The 21,167-nt window shown below is 46.2% G+C and overlaps 1 long non-coding RNA gene across 1 annotated transcript; it reads left to right on the forward strand.

Moving 5' to 3' along the window:
- The first annotated feature begins 685 nt into the window (after positions 1–685).
- On the forward strand, positions 686–16,422 carry LOC112579916. Its single transcript, XR_003104207.2, has 2 exons — positions 686–1,979; positions 9,895–16,422. It is a non-coding gene; the product is annotated as an uncharacterized LOC112579916 (long non-coding RNA).
- The last annotated feature ends 4,745 nt before the right edge of the window (positions 16,423–21,167 follow it).

Below are 21,167 nucleotides of genomic sequence, written 5' to 3' on the forward strand. Positions count from 1 at the left end.
CCGTTGCAGGAGTCGCAGCTCGAGCTTGCAGCTACAGCCTCGACGGGGGGCCAGCGTCCAGGCGGTGACCAATGTGAGTGGCATCCGTGGGGTGCCTGATGGGGGAGTTGCCTGTCATCTGGATCGAGGGAAGCCGGGGATGGGCCTGTACACCTGGGAGCACAGGCTGGAGAGGGGCCTGCTGTCCTGGGCTCTCCCTGAGACAGGTGACCTGTGTAGAAACCGGGGGCACTGGCCCTGTGGCTGGAGGTCGCGGTGTGCGGCATTCACAGGCGGGCGGTGCATGTGGCCGTCAGCGTACTGCATTCCTCCATGTCTTCAGGTCCCACTGAAGGCTCTTTGGTGGTTTTGTTGGTTTTTGTTGTTATTGTTTTTAATAAGTGCCTCCTTTCTAGCCTTTGTTACCTCACCTTCACTTTTGGGTGTTGGTACCAAGTGGAGCTCCCGTCACCACCTACCTGCTCGGCCTGTCCAAGAGACCAGCGGCGTCCCCCGCAGCTGTGGTTCATGCTGCACACGTCCCAGGACAGAGGCTTCCGCTGTCCACACAGCTCCCAGCAGTCTCTGGGTTCAGCGGAGACGAGGAGTACACAGTGCGACCCCTGCTGAGGAGCCAGCCCTCTTATGCCCTCGAGGATGCCGAAAGCTAACTAAGGGGCGGGGCGAGAGGCGGGGGCGGGGGGGGGAGGGGGGGGCTCTTCCACAATGACCCTGATCAAGGGCAAGTGCCGACCAGAGTCAAAAATAACCTTCTGGCAGTTGGCCATTTTCATTTTTCTGACTTTTCATTACAAAACAATTCCAGACAGAAGGTAAATTTCTGTCATCACTCCTATGCAGGTTTAGTGGGGGGAATACCCATACAGGACTCCTGAATGTAATCGGGATTCCAGCTGTAGTCTGCAGGGCACTTGAAACTTTGGCAGAGTGACCACAAATGTTCCTTTTGTTTTAAATTAAGCCCAGGAGCCGCGCCAGAACGTGCCCGGTTCTGGAGGTGGTGTGGTCTCCTGACAGGGAAAGGTGGGAGGCGGGGTGCAGTTAAACTGCGTGCTTCCAGTTTCTCCTTCCAGCCTCTCAGCCTTGCTTGATACACTTAGGTCCTGGTCTTACTTTTCCTGGTTTCTCAGATATTCTTTGAGTTTTGGGGTTTTCTGTCTAAGAAGTCTCTTGCATTAATTAGGCAAGGGGTGTTGGCAACGTTCCATCATGGACTGCCCCCCACACCCTCAGTCTGGGGATCTTTTTCGTGCAACAAGTCTGCATGTTGGAACTCCCACTAACTCGCAGTCACTTTCTTCTAATTTGAACGAATGGAGACACGACAGCAGTTTATCCAAAGCCTAGCACGTCACATTACTATTATTACCACTTACGCCTTTTCTGAGTAAAACAGCTACACAGTTCCCTGTGTAGGAGCAGTTCAGGCTGGGGGGGCTACAGGGGTGCGGCCGGCTGCTGTGTGAACTGCCTTTGTAGCATGCCAGCACAGGCCTTGGCGAAGCAGGTGAGTTACGTTACCCGCAAGCAAAGGAAAAGGGCTAGTTCTCTGTGAGGGTGGAGGGAAGGGAGCTCTGTTTCGCCAATAAAGTGTTAAAAATAGAATCCGCCGTGCCTGCATAGCAGTGCTCACGGAACCACCAGCCCGCTGCAGCGTCGTCCGCAGGTGTTTGTGTTTTGTAACGTCTGACGTGTGTTACAGCCTCAGAATGTAGCAGTCTGGTACATGCGTGAATGTGCGCTGTGCGGCTCTCCTCCTCCACGGAGGCCAGCCCGCTCGGCTCCTGGTCCTCCAGCGCGTAGGGGCCCGGACAGCCTCCCACCTTCACTCGGTCCCATTGCTTTGGCAGTTTCCAGCGATGGGATCACTTCAGGAGCCAGGGCTCCTAGCACCAGTGTCAGCCTTGCCACAGACGTTTGTACTGAAGAGCTGTGACTTAGAACCCAGGCCCTCCCCTCTTCTTGGAGGTATAAGCCAGGTAAGAGACTTTTGTTTGTTTTTTAATCCAGAAATTCTATTCCCACGCAGTTTACACACTGCTTTCCACTTGTGAGGTCTTTTCTCCAGGTTCGGAATCCAGCCTCTGGTGTATGGAGCTCTCCCAGGACTGTGTCAGCTATGACTTGTTTCCTCCCCAACCTTTTCCTTGGAATTCAAAGCCCTTTGCCTCTGTTGGAAGTATTTCAGTTACGTTTCAGTTTAAGCTGTGTCAGTCACTAAGTGCTCCTTGAACAGAACCAGACACCCTGATGCCACCCTCGTGGTCTAACGCCAGCCTTGCTTCAGCTCACCTGGCATGTGAGGCAGGTGGGGTGGCGGGCATCCCCCCCGTGAGGCGGGTGTGCAGCAGTAGCTCTCAGTGCACAACTGGGGGCCTAGCCGGGAATGCCGATCCACAGGGCTGGGTGTGCCGGCCAGGAGGAGGTTGGGAGCAGGGTGGGGAGTGCTCCTCTGTCCCGATGGACAGAGGCCAGCACTGGGCCAAGGGTCTCTCTGCCCGCTGAACTCAGCGCCAAGCCCAGTTTGGATGTCTTACCGCTCAGAGCCGGCGGTCAGCAGGGGTCTCATCTCAGTGCCTCGTGGTCCGCTGTGGAAATCTCACTCAGTGCAGTGCTCTTCAGCGGTGACCCTTGGCTGTGCAGTGGCGCTCTTAGATACCCGAGTTAGTGGAGATGGACCTGGAGGACTCCAGCTGAGAGATGGATTCTGCCTGGTCAGTTTCTTAAGATCCAGGAAGTCTACCCCCTGTTGGGTAGAACCTGTGAAGCCTTCCCCTGGTTCCTAGATGAACAGAGGCTCTGAGGGTCCTGAGATAGGAGGGTGGGGTGCCTGGGCTTCCTCCAGTGCCCACTGGACCCCAGGAAGACAGAGGAATGGGGAGGCTGAGGGGAGTGAAGAGGTCTGCCAGGCAATGGGCGCAGACTTCTGTCTTGTGAGGAATGAGAGGCAGGAAGTGAATGTCCAGAGGACAAAGGCAGAGGGCAGCACGGGGCAGGAGGCCCCCCCAGCTAGCACTCCAGCCCCGGGGTTCTGGGGGCCTCGCCCCGGGCAGGTTACGCGTCAGCCTTCCAAGGAGAGTTCACTGGATCCTCCCGGGCCTGGCGAGCTCATGCGCTAACTTGTGGCGGTCGATCCTTTTCTGTCGGAGGCGTTGGATTTCTCACACTTTGGGTCAGCACTGTGGCTTGTTTTCCGTCCCCTCCCCCCACCCCGAGTGTAGGGTAGCTGTGCCCAGCCGTGCAGGCTCACAGGGGAGGGCAGAAACCTGGCATCAGTAGAGGAGATGGAGGACTCGGTCATATGGGAGGAGCGGCCCTGGCCTCTGAGCTGATGGTGCGGTGAGTCACGGCCTCACCAGCTGCGCGACGGCGGGAACAGTGTTGCCTCCCCAGCGCCGTCCACGGGGGCCGCGGCCCTGCCACCCTGGCCACTGGTGCGTTCCGTGTCTGCATCGTTCAGTGTCACCTGCTGGGTCTCCCTGCCTCTCTCTGTCCTTCACTGAGCTCTTCTGCCAATAGGCCTTCCTGTGAGAGCTGACCTGGGCTCTTGGAGTGGGAAGGACAGACAGAACTTGGTGCCACGGTGGATGCAGAGGGTGGGGGCTGGATGATGACTCTGGCTTCTGACCTGAAAACAATTAATTGCCAAAACTAAGATAAGGAAAAGATAGGGAGTCCTGGTCTAGTTGGTAGAGGTAACTAAAGCTCAGAGATTGGGATGAAAGCATGTTGTTGTCGTTCACTCACTCAGTTGTGTCCGACTCCCTGTGACCCCATGAACTGAAGCCCACCAGGCTTCCCTGTCCCTCATCACCTCCCGGAGCTTCCTCAAACTCATGTCCATTGAGTTGGTGATGCATCCTCTGCCACCCTCTTCTCCTGTTGCCTTCAATCTTTCCCAGTGTCAGGATGAAAGCTTAGAAATGGTATTCAAAGCCTTGGGGGATATATTTATACAAGCTGTACTCAACAGTGACAGGTCAGAGAATCGCTCCCACAAGGTTCTGTGTGTCAAGGTTCCTGGAAGCACGTGGCCCTCATGGCCACACAGGACCTTCCTCGATGACAGAGCTCTTCAGAGCCTTAGTTTCTCAGTCTGGAGTGGGAATAAAGGGGCCTTATTTGAAGTATCACAAGAATATTAGGCACCATTCAGGTTTATTGAGTTTTTCGTGTACTCCACAGGCAATTTGCCAGTCTTCACAGAGTTAGAATACACTTTAAAAAGATCAGATTTAAACAGACACACTTCCATTATCCAGATGAGCACAGCTTTGGTAATGCAGCTCGTCACTGAGGAGGCTTCCCCTGTCGAGGGGTGAAAGCCCTGCCTTCCTGTCTCGGCTTTCGGATCTTGGCAGTGGCTGGGTTGCAGCAGGGCCACCGCCGTTAGCCTAGGCCAGTCCAGGGTCTGGACGCTCTTCTCGACACGCTGGAGGACTTGGTGCAGGGAGGCGGGTGAGTGAGCCTGAGTACAGGTGCCCCACACCCGTGTGTCCTGGGGCGCCTGCACGCGTGTCTGCTGCCACAGCTCCTCTGGGGAAGGGCCCAGGGGCCACCTGGGCAGGTTTGAGGCGCACCCCTGAGGGCTTCCTAGAGCCTTTCCATAAGAGGCCACTCCATGTCTGAGCAGATTGCTCACAGCAAAAGCAGGAAGTGTCCTCACGACAGGACCCGGGGGGCCTGCGAGGGGTCCTGGACTTGCCCTGGCAGGAACTCACCTGGGGGCTGGTCTGCCAAACAGATCCTTCACATTGTGGGGCTTAAAACCAAACATATCGGCCTCTGACCAGGCTCTGCAAACAAACCAATATTGACATATTTTTGCCCAATGTTGACATCTTTTATTTTTCTATCCTTTTGATTAGCTTTTTCATAATAAAGGCTATCTATGCCCTCTTTGTTGTACTTTAGAAATCTGCCTATTTTGAGGGAAAAGGTAGTTGTCCCACTGTAAAGCTCCCTGTCCGTCATCGTGGGCCTTAAATCTGAAAGCTTTTCTTAAACACCCTTTGTAACAGAAGACTCGATGGACCAAACTCCCAGCCTGTTTGCAAATAAAGAGCAGTGTCATCATAAGCCTCTTGTCGCGTGTCAGTCCACAGATGGGAAAAGCAGACCAGGCTAGGTAGAGGTTGCAGTCTACTCTCTTTTAATAATAATTTTATTGGAGTGCAGTTGCTTTACAGTCTCGTCAGCTTCTGCTGTACGGCAAAGTGAATCAGTTACATGTGTGTATATACATGTATCCGCTCTTTCTTGGCTTTCCCTCCGATTTAGGTCACTACAGAGCATTGAGTAGAAGTCCCTGTGCTATACAGTCTGTTCTGGTTAGTTGTCTGTTTTATACATAGTAGTGTAAGTAGGTCAGTCGTAATCGACCAGCTCATCCGCCTCTCCTTCCCCCTTGATAACTTAAGTTTGTTCTCTACACCTGTGACTTTTTCTGCTTTGCCAATAAGTTCATTTGTACCATTTTTCTAGATTCCACATATAAGCAGTATTACACCTTACCTTTCTGACTGACTTCAGTCTGTGTGACACTCTCTGGGTCCATCCGTAGCGCTGCAGATGGCGTTATTTCGTTCCTTTTTATGGCTGAGTGATGTTCTGTTGTATAGATGTAGCACATCTTTATCCATTCATCTGTCAGCGGACACCTGGGTGGCTTCCATGTTTTGTCTTGTAAATAGCGCCGTAATGTACATCGAGGTGCATGCATCCGTTCAGATTATGGTTTTCTCCAGATAATACCCCAGGAGCGTGATTACTGGGTCATACAGTGGTTCTGGTTTTAGTGTCCTAAGGAACCTCCAGTTCCCCTAGTGCCTGTACCAATTCACCTTTCCCACCAATAGTGGAGGAGGCTTCCCTTTTCTCCTCACCCTCGCCAGCATTTTATTGTTTGTAGACTTTTGATGATGGCCATTCTGACTGGTGTGAGGTGATAACCCTGTTATAGTTTTGATTTGCATTTCTGTAAGAATTAGTGACATTGAGCATCTTTTTGTGTCTTTTGGCCCATCTAAATGTCTTCTTTGGAGAAATGTCTATTTAGATCTTCTGCCCATTTTTGAAGTTTGTTTTTTTTTTTTATATTGAGCTGCACAAGCTGTTCATATATTTTGGAATTACACCCCTGTCAGTTGCTTTGTTTGCAAATAATTTTCTCCTATTTGAGGGCTGTCTTTGTTTTATTTAGGATTTTAGTTGCTGTGCAAAAGCTTTTAAGTTTAGTTAGGTCCTTTTTAATTTTGTTTTTATTTTCATTGCTTTTGGCTGTAGATCGAAAAAGATCTTGGCTGTAATTTATGTCACAGAGTATGTTTTCCTCTAACAGTTTTATAGTATCTGACCTTACATTTAGGTCTTTAATCCATTTGGAGTTTGTTTTTGTGTCTTGTGTTAGGAAGTGTTCTAATTTCCTTCTTCCACTCGTAGCTGCCCAGTTTTCCCAGCACCTCTATTGAATAGACTGTCTTTTCTCAAGAAGTCCACTCTTAATAAAAGATGTCAACAAAGCATTTGGAAGCATCTCTATCCTCTAGGTTAAGGTGGGGAAGTGGGGGCATCCAGAGTATCACTGACGAAGCAGATTAAATAACTAGTTGAATGGCCCTGTTATCCCAAAGGTTCTTGCCTTTGTCCCCAGCCCTGCCCACACATCTCTTGATAATGTGGCTGCAGACACAGCTTAGCAAATTTGGGTCAGATCAGACACAGGGGAGTCTGGCGCTGAGCGCCACACTCGGCAGTGCCCGGGGCCCCTGCGGTGGGCGTCGCTGTCGCCAGCGCCTGCCACGTGGCAGAGGGAGCACAGGCCTGGGGCCTTGCCCACTGTCCTTCCTCCCCCGCGGAATCCCTCACAGCCCCCACCCTCAGGAAATACAGAGAAGCCTACTCCCTGCTCGCAGACGTTTTCAGTCCAACCACTGCCCGTAGGATCAAAGGCTGCCACAGCCACCGCTGTCCTCGTCTTCCCAAATCCAAATCCGGTGTGTAATCCACACCGTGGGCCAGAGTGCTGCTCAGACATGTCACACTTGTAGTAAGATCTCATGATACAGTGTAGGCAGGGCAAATGTCATTACCCATGTTATAACAGACGAGGAGGTTCATGGTCAGCTAATTTGCCCCAGATCTTCCTGCCTCCAGAGCCTGAGCTCATTATCAGAACATAGTCACACCCACGTTTTGTTCGGCTTAAAGTTTCTGTAAACAGGGAAGGACCGTGCCAACAACTTCCTACTAGAAGTAGGGGAACCACTGACCATCTTAGGCAAGGAGGAGCTGGGGTCTGGTTGCCTGAGCCTTCCGCTGATGCAGCTGCTGCCCACAGGGTGTGCGGGCCTGCCTCCCTCCCCGGAAGGCTGTAGCACCGCGAGTGCTAAGCTAGGGCACTCACAGCCTCACACAGGGACCGGGACACATGCCTCCTGGCAAGCCACATCCAGACCTCAGTGTCCCTCGTTGCTGTCATTAAAACAGCAAACCATAAAAATAAACGAAAACAACTGTCAGCTGCTGTTCCGATCGCCAGTAATGGTGGGCTGTAATTCAGACCAACCCTCCTGCTAAAAATAAGATGAAATACCAAAAATATCTTTTGAAAAGCAACGGAGAAGCTTCTGCTTCTGCTAATGATGGGAGAACAACTCCTGTTTCGTCCAACCCTGCCACAAATGACAGCTATAAATTCTCAACAAAATACAGAAGCAACCTTAAGGCCGCGTAGGACAACCAAACTCAGGAGAAACTGGAGGGGAGCTGACAGTTGGAAGGGAGTGGCACCAAGTTAGTGCCCACTTTTATGGCTTTTTGCCTGAAGACAGGCCCCAAGGGGCACCGTGTGGGGTAGTTAAAACTCTGGCCCCACAGCCTGTGTACAAACTCTGCCCGACGCTATGGCCTGTAAATACACACCCACAGAGCAGACTCCAAGCAGCCGGCTAAAAGAATTAAAGGGACGTTCTCAGCGGCTGCCCGCCGCAGAAGAGCCAGAGTTTGAAGTATGAGTTCAGCCCAGTTGACTGCCTACTTTAAAAGTGTTCTTCAGGGGAGGGGACATACATATACACACCTATGGCTGAGTCGTGTTGAAAAAATACATGGAAATAGAGTTTCTACAGTGTATGATTAACAATAGCCAGGCTGTAGTTCAGAATCACTGTACATATGAAAAGACAAGAGAAAGATCCATACTCCAGGGAAAAGGCTATTAGTGGAAACTGAGATGACCCAGATGTTAACACTAACACTCAGAGTTTTAAATCAACTATTACCATTCATTTGCAGCAACATGGATGGACCTAGAGGTTATCATACTGACTAAAGTAAGCCAGAAAAGGATAAATATCATATGTCACTGATAGGGAGAATCTTAACAAAAGGGTACAAATGAACTTAATTACAAAACAGAAATAGTCACAGATATAGAAAACTTAGGGTTGCCAGGGTTGGGGGAGGGTAAAATTGGGAGATCGGGATTGACGTATACACACTGCTGCTGCTTAGTCGTTTCAGTGTTGTCTGACTGTGCGACCACATGGACAGCAGCCCACCAGGCTCCTCTGTCCTCAGGATTCTCCAGGCAAGCATACTGGAGTGGGTTGCCATTTCCCTCTCCCCATATACACACTACTGTATATAAAATAGATAATAAGGACCTACTGTTACAGCACAGGGAACTCAGTGCTCTGTGATGACCTATAGGGGAAGGAAATCTTTTTAAAAAGTGGACATAATGTATAAGTGATTCACTTTGCTATACAGCAGAAAGTAATACAACATGGTAAAACAACTACAATTTAAAAAAAATTAATGAGAGAAAAAAGATTGTAAACATTGATCTAACATAAACATCTAACATCAGTCTAAAGTGAGCGTGTTATTTGCTCATGTGTCCAACTCTTTGCTACCCTTTGGACTGTAGCCTGCCAGGTTCCTCTGTCCTTGGGATTCTCCAGGCAAGAATACTGGAGTGGGTTGCCATTCCCTTCTCTAGGGAATCTTCCCGACCTAAGCATCAAACCCGCGTTTCTTGCGTTGTAGGCAGATTCTTTACCAACTGAGCCACCAGGGAAGCCCAACATCAGTCCTAACATAGACATAGTTGTAGTCCCAGCATGAGAAGAGAATTGGGGCATTTTTTTTTAAAGATGAATGGCTGAATTTTCCCAAATTGGGGGATAGTTCAGGAATCACAGCAAACCACAGGTAGGATAAATATAAAGAAACCCATTCCCAGAGACTTCTTAATCAAACTTAATGATTATAGAATCTAAAAACTGAAAAATCTTGAAAGCCAACAAGATAGAAATGGCATATTATATGAGGAAACAAGGTTTCAATTATAAGAAATATCCCACAACTTTGTGACTAGACTACAAAAAAACAACACTGAATTGTATACTTTTAAAGGGTGAATTATATGAGAATTATATATAAACTTACCCCAAAAGGACCCCTCCGTCTTACTCTTCTGGGTCACTCATACTGGGGAGTAGCTGTATCAAAGGGCTGTGATGTGAAATCTTGGAGCGGATCCTCCAACCCAAGTCAGACCTTCAAACGACTCAGCCCTGGCCAATATTTTCACTGTAATCTCACACGAAACCACAAGCCAATTCTGGATTCCTGACTCATGGAAACTGTGGAAGACAAGCATTTACTGTGTTAAGTCACTAAGCTGTGGGGTAGTTATGGAGCAATACATCATAAAACTGGCGATAGTAAATGTGTGGATTAAATATTAAAAAGGCTTGTCTCAATTTCTTTAATGCATATAACAGCAAACATTTCTGACATCGTCTGGTAGACACTGTATATGGTGTATGTTGTATAAAGATGAAATACCTGTGACTTGGCATAAAATGTGCGCCCTTCCCCATACAGGACCCTGCGCGTCTGTCTCTCTGGCTGTTCCTGAGTTAATCTGCCTGTCACAACCTGTGTCCATTGATGGTGAAAGAGTTTTAAAATATGATACACCGTGGAATACTACTCAGCTATAAAAAAGAAAAGTGATATTCTGCCATCTGTGACAGATGAATGGACCTTGAAAGGAACACACGGTTGAGATTTATTAGTGCCAGCAGATCTTGACTCTTCAGGCAGATGGATAATGTGCGGGCTGAGGAATATCATCGTGAGTTCACAGGTTCAGGAAAACTTGTCTGATTATCATGTAAGTCTGGGGGTGAGCATTTCCTCCCAATGCTAAATCATCACACTGACCTCATCAAGTATAATACTAAATGAGATGCTAAAGAAATTAGCCTCTAACAATCTTGAGATGCTCCTCTTTGTTGTCTTCCAATTGTTTTATTTCCCTCTGTCTTAACTACTTAAGTATAAATAATTATTTTTATGGAAGATAGAGATAATAATAGCTTGAAGCAAAAGAAGATGTGAGGTTCATAATATTAAAGAAATGTATGGCAGCTATCACACAAGGTTGGAAGAGAGGAACATCAACATTCTTTATTACGTATGAGCTAATATATTATTTGAAAATAAACTGTGATAAAGAGGTATACTGTAAATCCTAGAGAAACAAAGTCAGCCAGTGAAGGAGACAAAATGGAATCATAAAAATAATCCAAAAGAAGAAATGAGGCAAATAGGAAACACAATGCAGGAGGGTGGATATATGACGAAACATAAATATTCACATTGGACTACTTACATTTTAACACCCCAATTAAAAGGCAGAAGTTCTCAGATGGGATTTTAAAAGCAGGGTTCAATTATATGCTACTTTTGAGAAACCAACTTTAAGCATAAAGACATAAAGATTAAAAGGGTGGAAAAACACATTTTCATGCTAACACCAATCATTAGAAAGATGGAGTGGCTATAATACGAAAATAGATTTCAGGACAAGGAATATTATTGAGACTAAAGCAGATCCCTCCATAATAATAAATTGGTTCATTTATCTGAAGTACATAATAATCCTAAATGTTTATGTAGCTAATAGTAAAACTTCAAAATATTTGAAGCAGAAACTGATATAAATAAGAAAAATAGTCTAACCCACAAGTATGGTTGAAATTTCAATACCCCTCTCTCACTAATCCATAAACGAAGTAGATAGAAAATGAGGAAGGACATAGAATTAACGCAAACTCCTTGACCTAATTAACATTTATAGAACATTCCACCCAGCAATAGCAGGATACATATTCCTTCCAAGTGCATGAAGAACATTTACCAGGATACACCATAGTCTGAGCAGTAAGATAATGAGAAAGTACTGAAACAATACGAAGTATGTCCTCTACAACAAAACTAAAAATAGAGAAAATCCTCAAATATGTGTAAGCTGAATAATGCACTTCTAATTCCCAGGTGGCACTAGTGGCAAAGAACCCGCCTGCCAATGCAGCAGACATAAGAGATGGGGGTTCGATCCCTGGGTCAGGAAGATCCCTTGGAAGAGGCCACGGCAACCCACTCCAGTATTCTTGCCTGGAGAATCCACGGACAGAGGGCCTTGGTGGGCCCCAGTCCATAGGATCACAAAGAGTTGGACGCGACAGAAGCAACTTGGCACGAATAACTCACGGCTCAAAATGGAATCACAGGAAAAGCTAGAAAAAAATACTTTGAATGGAAAGAAAAACATGACATGTCAAGCTTGTGGGATACTGCAAAAGCAATGCTTACAGAGAATTCATATATGTGTGTGTCTGTGTGTATGTATATTGTACAGATTTTTTTCTTTTGTCCACCCAGCTTGTGGGAGTCTTAGTTCCCCAACCAGGGATCAAACCCCAGCCACAGCGGTGAACGTGCCAAGTCTTAATCAGTAGACTACCAGGGAAATCCCTGAAATGGACATATTTCTTGAAAGATTAAAACTACCAAAGCTCAGTGAAGTGGAGATAGATAACCTGAAAAGCCCTAGGTCTATTAAACTAAATTTCTAATTTGAAACCTTCCTACAAAAAAACTCCAGGTTCAGATATCATCGATAGTGAATTCTAACAAATATTTAAGAGAAATATTATCAATTCCACCCATGGGGTTGGAAAGAGTTGGACACGACTGAGCAACTAAACTGATTATCAAGTCTAAACAAATTCTTCCAGAAAATTAAACAAGGAAATACTTCCTCTATTAGGGAAGCATTTCCCTGGTAACAAAACCAGACAGATGCTGCAAGATCAGAAAACTACAGACGAGTATCCTTTATGAACCTGGACATACAAATCCTTAAACTTTTGGCAAATTGAATCCAACAACATATAAAAAGGATAATGTATCACGACCAAGTGGAGTTTATTCAACAAATGCAGGTTTGGCTTAACATTCAATTATTCAGGGCTTTCCTGGTGGTCCAGTGGTTAAGAATCTGCCTTGCAAAACAGGGGACACAGGTTCAAGCCCTGGTCCGGGAAGATCACACATGGTGTGGAGCAACTAAGATGGTTCGCCACGACTAATGAGCCTGTGGTCTTGATCCAGCACACGCTGCAACAATGACCCCGAGTGCCCTGGAGCCCGTGTTGTGAGCCCACACTCCACAACGGGAAGACCAGCAAACCATATATTTTTTAAAAAACATTCATTCATATCAACAGACTAAAGAAAAATTGCTGACACCCAAAAGGCATTTAACGAAATCCAACATCCATTCATTTTAAACAGTTTCGGCAAACTAGCAATAGAAAGGAACGTCCTTGTTTGATAACGGCACCTACAAAAAATGAGTTATGCTTCATATCTATAGTACTGATACTATGTATAAAATAGATCATTAATGAGAACCTACTGGGAACTCTATTCAGTACTCTGCACTGATCTAAAGGAAAGAAATCCAGAAGGGGAATATACGTGTACACACAGCTGATTCATTTGCTGTACAGTAGAAACTAACAGCACCGTAAGGCAACAATACTCCAATAAAAATTAATTTGAAATACAAGAGTCATACTAAATGTTGAAGGAAGTCAACAGAAAATAGGAATCTGAGAAAATGTTATCCTGGAATTCATGTTTCTGGATGTGCACAAATAAGTTTTTCTCATGATTTCCATCAGCATTGCTTTAAATCAATCAATTATATAACTGTTACCATCAGATGCTTTATCTTATACATAGTTGTGCTTGTGTTCTGGGAAAAACTTAGGCAGCATTAATAAGGGGGGTAGTGTGAAAAATAGGAAAGTGAAGGTCAAGTGACTGTGACTGGCACTAATCTAGGAGGGAAAAAGTCATTTACTAGAAGAAAAAGTTCATATTCGACCAAAAAGATAAATCCAAACGCTTGTAAGTGACTCAATTCCAAAGTAAAAGAGCAAAGATACAGCAAGCACACACACGTGAGAAGGCAAGGCTGTGAAGTCACACCCAGAAGAGCTGGGATTCGGTAAAAAGCATGAAGCACGACGGAAGTTTCACAGTGTGAGGAACATACTCCACTCAGTATCTCATCATTCAGCTCAAGCTGTGAACCAGCACGATTCTCAGAAAGGGGAATGGAACTGAGGGGGGCACAGAAATATGGACTGTCCATAATTTCAAATATTTTTTAACAGTCTCAGGCATTACTACAAGAATTAAATATAGAAATCTTAAGATCTGACACCGTTATGAACCTTAACTGTCAACATATCAAACTCTAAGAAGAAAATGCAAGACAAGAAACTGATAGAAATTAAAACGTGGTTGAAGAATTACATAATCTCAGTCCTGGACAAGTCAAGTAGGGAGTGGGTAATAAAAGGAGTATGCATTTAAAAAAAAAAATTGTGCATAGAAAGGAAAAGCTCATCATGTCTGAGCCAGGTCAGTGCTCTCCTCAGCTCCACCTCTGCCAGCCATGTCCCTCTACACAGCCGGACGAGCCCCGCTACCCCCATGACCAACCAATCCATCACTGAGTCCTGTCCACTTAACCTCCTGAATGCCCTTGGAATCTGTCCATTTCTCTCCATCACCTCTGTCTCCACTCTGATACCAGACACTAGGGTCTCGCCCCTAGATTATGACAGGAGCCTCCTAACTCACTCTGATAAACCTCCCCTTCCACCTCCCATCACCTGCTCTGCACACCACAGCCAGAGCCATCTTTACAAAATGGAAAACTTTTACCACTCTGCTGGGTCCACGAGCCAAGGACTTGCCCTTGCTCTCAGGGTATGGCAGAAATCCATCCTGCAACCCTCAGGGCCGTGTCCACCATGGCCCTCCCTGCCTCTCCAGCTCCTTTCACACCACGTGTCACTACTCCGTCCTCTGGACATCCTTCCACTCCTTCAAGACCAGGCTCCTCTCCCACCTCTGGGTATTCATCTGCACCAGCCATATCCTGGACCTGGACTGCTTACCTCCGGCTCTGTCTCACTAAGGCCAATTCATGCTTCAGATCTCAGCTCACCTGTCACCTTGCCAGGAAAGCCTTCTGTGACCTTCCATTCTAGCTCAGATGCCTCTGTGTTATGCTCTCAGAGAGCACAGCTCCTTTCCCGCACAGGACTTCTCCCATTGAGGCTATTATCTGGTTAATGTCTGCCCCCACCACAACCTCCACCACCAACCTATGAGAGTTCTGAGTAAAGGAATCCTGCTTGTGCTCACCTACCATTTCCCCCAGTGGCCTGCACAGTATCTCAAATATAGTAGGTGCTGCAATAAACATGGGAGCCATAAATGAACCTGAATCGAAGTATCAATACTTATTAGATTGATCTGATTCAACTCATTTACTGTCACAGAAAACATAGCCTTCTTAGTTTCCCATGGAATAGCAATGGAAACTGATCATAAGTTAGACCCTCACAAAATCACATATTCTGTAATGTACGAACAACTGATTGCTTTTTCTCCAAAGCACTAGAATATGCTAGCATAATTGCTTTGGAATATCACTAGAAACACATAGGAAAATTAGAAACAGCAAGGGCATGGACTTATTCACTGCTGTATCGCCAGCACTTAAAATAAGTGTCGATACATATTTGCAAATGAACACACAAAAACATGGACATGAAATTGACAACCCGCCAAAGAGGAAGATGGAGAGACAAGAAGGAAGATAGGAGAGAAAATCAGAGGTTCAATCAAGAAGGAATAATCAGGAATTTTAGAAAGAAAACAGAATAAAATGATCAAAGAAATAATGTAATTTCCTAAGAAGTTGAGAACATGGATCTCCAGATTGAGAAAGCCCACAAGCACCCAACTAAATGGATGAAAAAAAAGTGACATATACATACACACAATTGAATACTACTCAGCCATAAAAAAGAATGAAATACTGCTATCTGCAGCAGCAATGCTGGATCTAGAGACTATCATACTAAGATGGAAAAAAACACATATATGCTATCACAGGCAGATCTAAAATATGACTGATGAACTTGTTTATAAAACAGAAACAGACTCACAGACATAGAAAACAAACTGCTGGTTACCAAAGGGGAAGAGGGGCAGCCAATTCAGGAGTTTGGGCTTCACAGATACACTCTACTATATATAAAACAGAAAAACAACAAGGACCTGCTGTACAGCACAGGGAACTATGTTCAATATTATGTAATAACCTAAAATCAAAAATAACCTGAAAAAATATATATGCACACATATACATGTATGACTGAATCACTTTGTTGTACACCACAAACTAACGCAACATTGTAAATCAAATATATGTCAACTTGAAAAAAGGAAAATCACCCACACCCAAAATGACCACACATTGCCTTAAGGTTGCAGACACTGGAAACAGAAATGCTACAAGCTTTCCTAGAGAAAATAAAGGTCACCTACAAACATTTGAGAATCAAAAGGACTCTGCATTTCTAAGTCGTGTTCAACTCCGCAACCCTATGGACCCTAGCCTGCCAGGCTCCTCTGTCCGTGGGATTCTCCAGGTAAGAACATGGAGTGGGTTGCCATGCCCTCCTCCAGGGGATCTTCCTGACCCAGGGATCAAACCCACATCTCCTGTGTCTCCTATATGGGAAAGCAGGTTCTTTACCATTAGCGCTGCCTGAGAAGCCTAAATGGTAACACTGGAAGCTAAGAGACAATGGATACCTTTAAAATTCTGAAGAAATATAACTCCAAACTAGAGTTCTACACCCAGCCAAACATACAAGGGGTTAATAAAGGACAGAATAAACATTGATACACAGGAGTTGTTTTTGCTTTTTTGGCCAAACCATGCAGCTTGTGGGATCTTGTTCCCTGACCAGGGATTCAACCTGGGCCCCAGCAGTGAAAGTTCCTAGTCCTAACAACTGGACTGTCAGAGACTTCCTGAGAATTTATCTTTTAAATGCTTATAATTAAATGAAGAAAAGTCTCAAATTACCTAAGCTTCTGTCTTAAGAAAGTAGAATACAAAGACCATAGTCGGCACAAGAGGAAATAACACAGATAAAGGCACACAAATCAATGAAGTCAAATACAGAAAAATAATAGAGACAGGGGTTAAACCAAAGGCCAATTATTTGAGAAGATCAAATTAAAATTCATAAACATTTAGGGCTTCCCTGGTGGCTCAGTGGTAAAGAATCCACTGGCCAATTCAGGAGACATGGGTTTGATTCCTGGTCCCGGAAGATTGCACATGCCACAGAGCAACTGAGCCACAGTGCTACAGCTTCTGAGCCTGTGCTCTTGAGCTTGAGCCCCGTGACAGGAGAAGCCACCACAAGAAGCCCACACGCTGCAATGAAGAGCAGTCCCTGTTTGCTGCAACTAGAGAAAAATTCCTCACAGCAACGGAGACCTAATACAGCCAAAAATTAATAAATTTTAAAACTTTTTTTAAAAAATTAATCTTCAAAATACACAGCTTATGCAGCTCAATACCTATCCCCAGAAAAAAACACAACCCCATCAAAAAATAGGCAAAAGACCTATTTTTTGCCTTAAAAAAAGTCATTTTTCCAAAGAGGAGATACAGATGGCCTCTTCGAGGCGCATGAAAATATGCTCAACATCACTAATTATCAGTAGAATGCAACTCAGAACTACAATGGAGTGCTACCTCATGCCAGTCAGAACAGCCATCACCAAGAAAATCTAAAAACACTTAACCTAAAAATCTAAATGCCGGAGAGGCTATGGAGAAAAGGAAACCCTCCTGCAATATTGGTGGGAAAAAAATGGATCCAGGCACTATGGAGAACAGTGTGGTGATTCTGGCTGCTGCGGGTAAGGGGCCCAGAGCCCGGCACAGCACGTGGCCATGAAGGAGCCACCTCGTGGGATGGCGTTCAGATTGGACACTGCCCAGAGGCAGCCGGGGGGACGCTGGAATAGCCTAAAGGCACAGCTGAAAGGCCAGCTGAGGAAGCGCTCTCAAAGGACGAGTGCTGTCCATCCGGATGGGGCTGTTTTATTAAATCAGAGGTTTCTATCTAGTTCCTTCCCCCAAAGGAAGGACACAAGGCTCTTGGCTGAAATAGAGAAGGGCAACAGGGGTGGCCCCACTCCCATTTCGCCACCACTCTAGGCTCTGCAGGGCTGGACGGCCCTGGGACCAACAGCCCGGATCCTATCGCGCTGCAAGCTGCAGCTCCCGCCAGGACACGGTGGCTCCTGCTGCCCGAGGATGGGCGGGAGCAGAGAAGAACTGCCACGTGGGTGGGGGTGACCCTCAGCAGGCGCGGGGACGGGAGACGACGTGGGTGGACCTCAGGTGATCCACCTAGACGCGGCTGGTCTCCCCTCACCCCACCGCAATGGCCAACAGACGTGCAGAACCCCCGCCGGAGACGCACGGTAAGTGTTCCGAGGCTTCCGAAAGGAAGGTCTGGGCTGCTCGTCCAGGCAGGCCCCCAGCGCCTGCTCGGGTGATGGACTGCGGGTGAGAGGAGTTTGAAACGGACAATGGGGGAGGGTGAGGATGAGCACACTTCGGGGTGTCCCCTGAGGAAGGAGGACCCACGGAAACCACGGGATTGCAGCTCCCCAAACCTGTGGAGAAACGGAACTAAACACGTGCCTCAAAGCCCTCCGATTTCACGGAGGATCCTTGACCAAGAGCCCCAGTCGCTGCGGAGCTTTGAAACCCACCCTTCAATCTGTGTCGAGGCCACGCCTCCCACGGGCCTCCCCCCTGCTGAGGGCACAGGACCAGATGCTGAGGCGGGCTGGTTGCTGGGAGACCCAGGACGCCTCTGAGCCAACTTTGGTTTGAGAACTCCCTGGCAGCTTTGCGGAAACTTCCTGGGGGTGCACGGCCGTCTCGGGAGCTTCTGTCCACCCTTCTCTGCTGCTCACCTTCCCTGGAGTCCTTGCAGCCTTGACCAGCTCTTTCCTTGTCTCTCTGGGTATTTCCCCAGATAACCCTCCCCCTCCACCCCAAACCCGAACATTTAGTCTCACCTTGGTGTCCCTTCTTGAAGGTCCTGGACCAACACAGGAGGCCTTCTGAAGGGAAGGTACCAAGAAAAACTCAGAACCTATAGGACAAGTGATGTGTGTGAATATGCAGAAAACATAATCAGAAGAGCTGTTTCCTTCTGATGCAGAGATGGGAAAATTTAGTGATAGATACACAGAGCTAATAAACAGGAAAATGAGGCAATTACTAACTCCAGGAAAAAAGAGCATTGTTTAAAAAAAAAAAAAAAGGAAATCACAACTTGGTTCAGTGTGACAAGGGTTGACATTGAGTACTAACTAAGCCAAGAATGGAGTCAGGGAACTAGACAGAGAATGTGAGGGAGAGGGTTGGAAGGATGGTTTGGGGAAAGAGTGCTACAATTTCAACCTTTACAACTGGGACATGAACAAGGAAATTCAAAAATTATAAATCGAGAAATGGACTAGGGGACTTCTCTGGTGGTCCAGTGGCTAGAACTATGAGCTCCCAATGCAGGGAGCCTGGTTCGATCCCTGGTCAGGGAACTAGATTCCACATGCTGCAACAAAAGACCCCACGTGCCACAGCTGTTGATGAGGGTAAAAGAAGAGTGGCAAAGCTGGCTTGAAATGCAATATCAGAAAAACTAAGATCGTAGCATCCAGCCCCATCACTTCATGGTGAACAGAAGGGGGAAAAGTGGAAGCATTGACAGATTTTATTTTCTTGGGCTCCAAAATCACTGCAGCTGGTGACTGCAGCCATGAAATTGAAAGGCGCTTGCTCCTCGGAAGGAAAGCTATAACCAACCTAGACAGCATATTAAAAAGCAGCAGAGACATCACTTAGCTGACAAAGGTCCATATAGTCAAAGCTATGGTTTTCCCAGTAGTCATGTATGAGGAGAGTTAGACTATAAAGAAGGCTGAGCACTGAAGAATTGATGCTTTTGAATTGTGGTGCTGGAGAAGACCCTTGAAAGTTCCTTGGACTGCAAGGAGATCCAACCAGTCAATCCTAAGGGAAATCAACCCTGAATATTCATTGGAAGGACTGAAGCTGAAGCTGAAACTCCAATATGTTGGCTACATGATGCAAAGAGCTGACTCATTGGAAAAGCCCCTGATGCTGGGAAAGACTGAAGGCAAAAGGAGAAGGGGGTGGCAGAAGATGAGATAGTTTGGTAGCATCACTGACTCAATGGACATGAATTTGAGCAAACTCCAGGAGATAGTGAAGGACAGGAAAGCCTGAAGTGCTGTGTCCGTGGGATCGCAGAGTCAGACACGACTTAGCGACAGACAACAACAACAAATGCCACAACTAAGACCAGATGCAACCAAATAAATATTTTTAAAAAACAGCCTAAATGGAATAAATATGTAAACATCAGCATTCACTTATTTTTAAAAAGCATATGTATATCAGTACTGAGCCAATCTGGGAAAGTGAGAAGGTGAGACAGGACACCGAGGGTTTTGTTTTGTTAGAAGACTTGCAATATGATTTAATCTTTGCATATTGTATTTTGGGAAAAAATTACTATAAAATGAAAACAGTATATGTCAAAACCTGTAAGTTACACCTGTGAAATTTTAAATCTACATAAATGGTCTATTTTCTGGGGAAACAGAAATTAACAGAATTTATCCTAGAAGAAGCAGGGGGGCAGAAAAAAGGACTAGACCAGTTAGTCTAGAACAAATTGAAAAAACTGTTAAGAACCTGCCCTCTGAGGGAAAACACCATATGATACTATAAAGGAGGGTCCATGTCATTATACACTTGTCCAAACTATGTAACGCCAAGAGTGAACCTTGGTATAAACTCTGGACTCTGGGTAAGTGCGTGTCACCCTAGGGCCGTGACTAGTGACCAAGTCCCCATCTCGGGGGCACGGTGACGATGGTGGAGGCTGCGAGTGTTGCATGGGGGGAGGGAAATGGGAAATCTCACTACTTTCCTCCCCATTTTACTGGAAACCTAAAACTGCCCTAAAATAAAGTCTTAGGTTCAGTTGTGCTTGGGGTTGGTTTGTTCATTTTTTACCACAAACTGCCTGTTCTCCTTTGCACGGCCCTGCAATAAATCTTTCTCTGCTCCAAATAAGAATAACGATAATAGGACTTCCCTGCCCTGATGGTCCATGGGTTAAGACTCCATGCTTCCAATGCAGGGAGGGCAGGTTCGATCCCTGGTCAGGTTCGATCCCTGGTCAGGAAACTAGATCCCACATGCCATGCCGTGGGGCCATAATAATAATAAAGTCTTAAAACTGAATTTAAAAAAAAGACCTGCCCCTTGCCCTGAAAAAGGCATCTAAAAACAAGGGTCAGCTGAGATATGGAGCCGCTGGAATTGTCCCTCTTGTGAGCAGGGGAGTAAATAGGTAAAACTGCTGTGGAGAAACAGTGCCCAGTAACCCCTCAACACATCCATGCCCCGTGACTGGCGATTCCACCCCACCGGGCATACATCCAACACAACTGAGAGCTATGTCTCAAAAGACACAGGCAAAAAAAATGCTCGTATCTGCATGATCTGCATGAAAAACTAGGAACCACCTAAAAACCCATCAACGGTAGAATGCATAAACAGCTCATGGCATATTCACACAGTAAATACACAGCTTGGAAAAAAGAATAAACTGCTCACCATACTTTGACATCACAGATGAATCCCACAGACAGTGCTGAGTGAAAAAAGACTCCAAAGAGTCCACATTGTACTGTAATTACATGAAGTTCAAATGCAGGCAGAGGTCATCTGTGGTATAGAAATTAGGTTTTGTTGGTGGTGGTGGTGTTCAGATGAAGTGGTTTTCACTTTTAAACCAACC

The sequence above is a fragment of the Bubalus bubalis genome, chromosome 17 (assembly GCF_019923935.1).
Source record: "Bubalus bubalis isolate 160015118507 breed Murrah chromosome 17, NDDB_SH_1, whole genome shotgun sequence".
In the NCBI taxonomy this organism is placed as follows: Eukaryota; Metazoa; Chordata; class Mammalia; order Artiodactyla; family Bovidae; genus Bubalus; species Bubalus bubalis.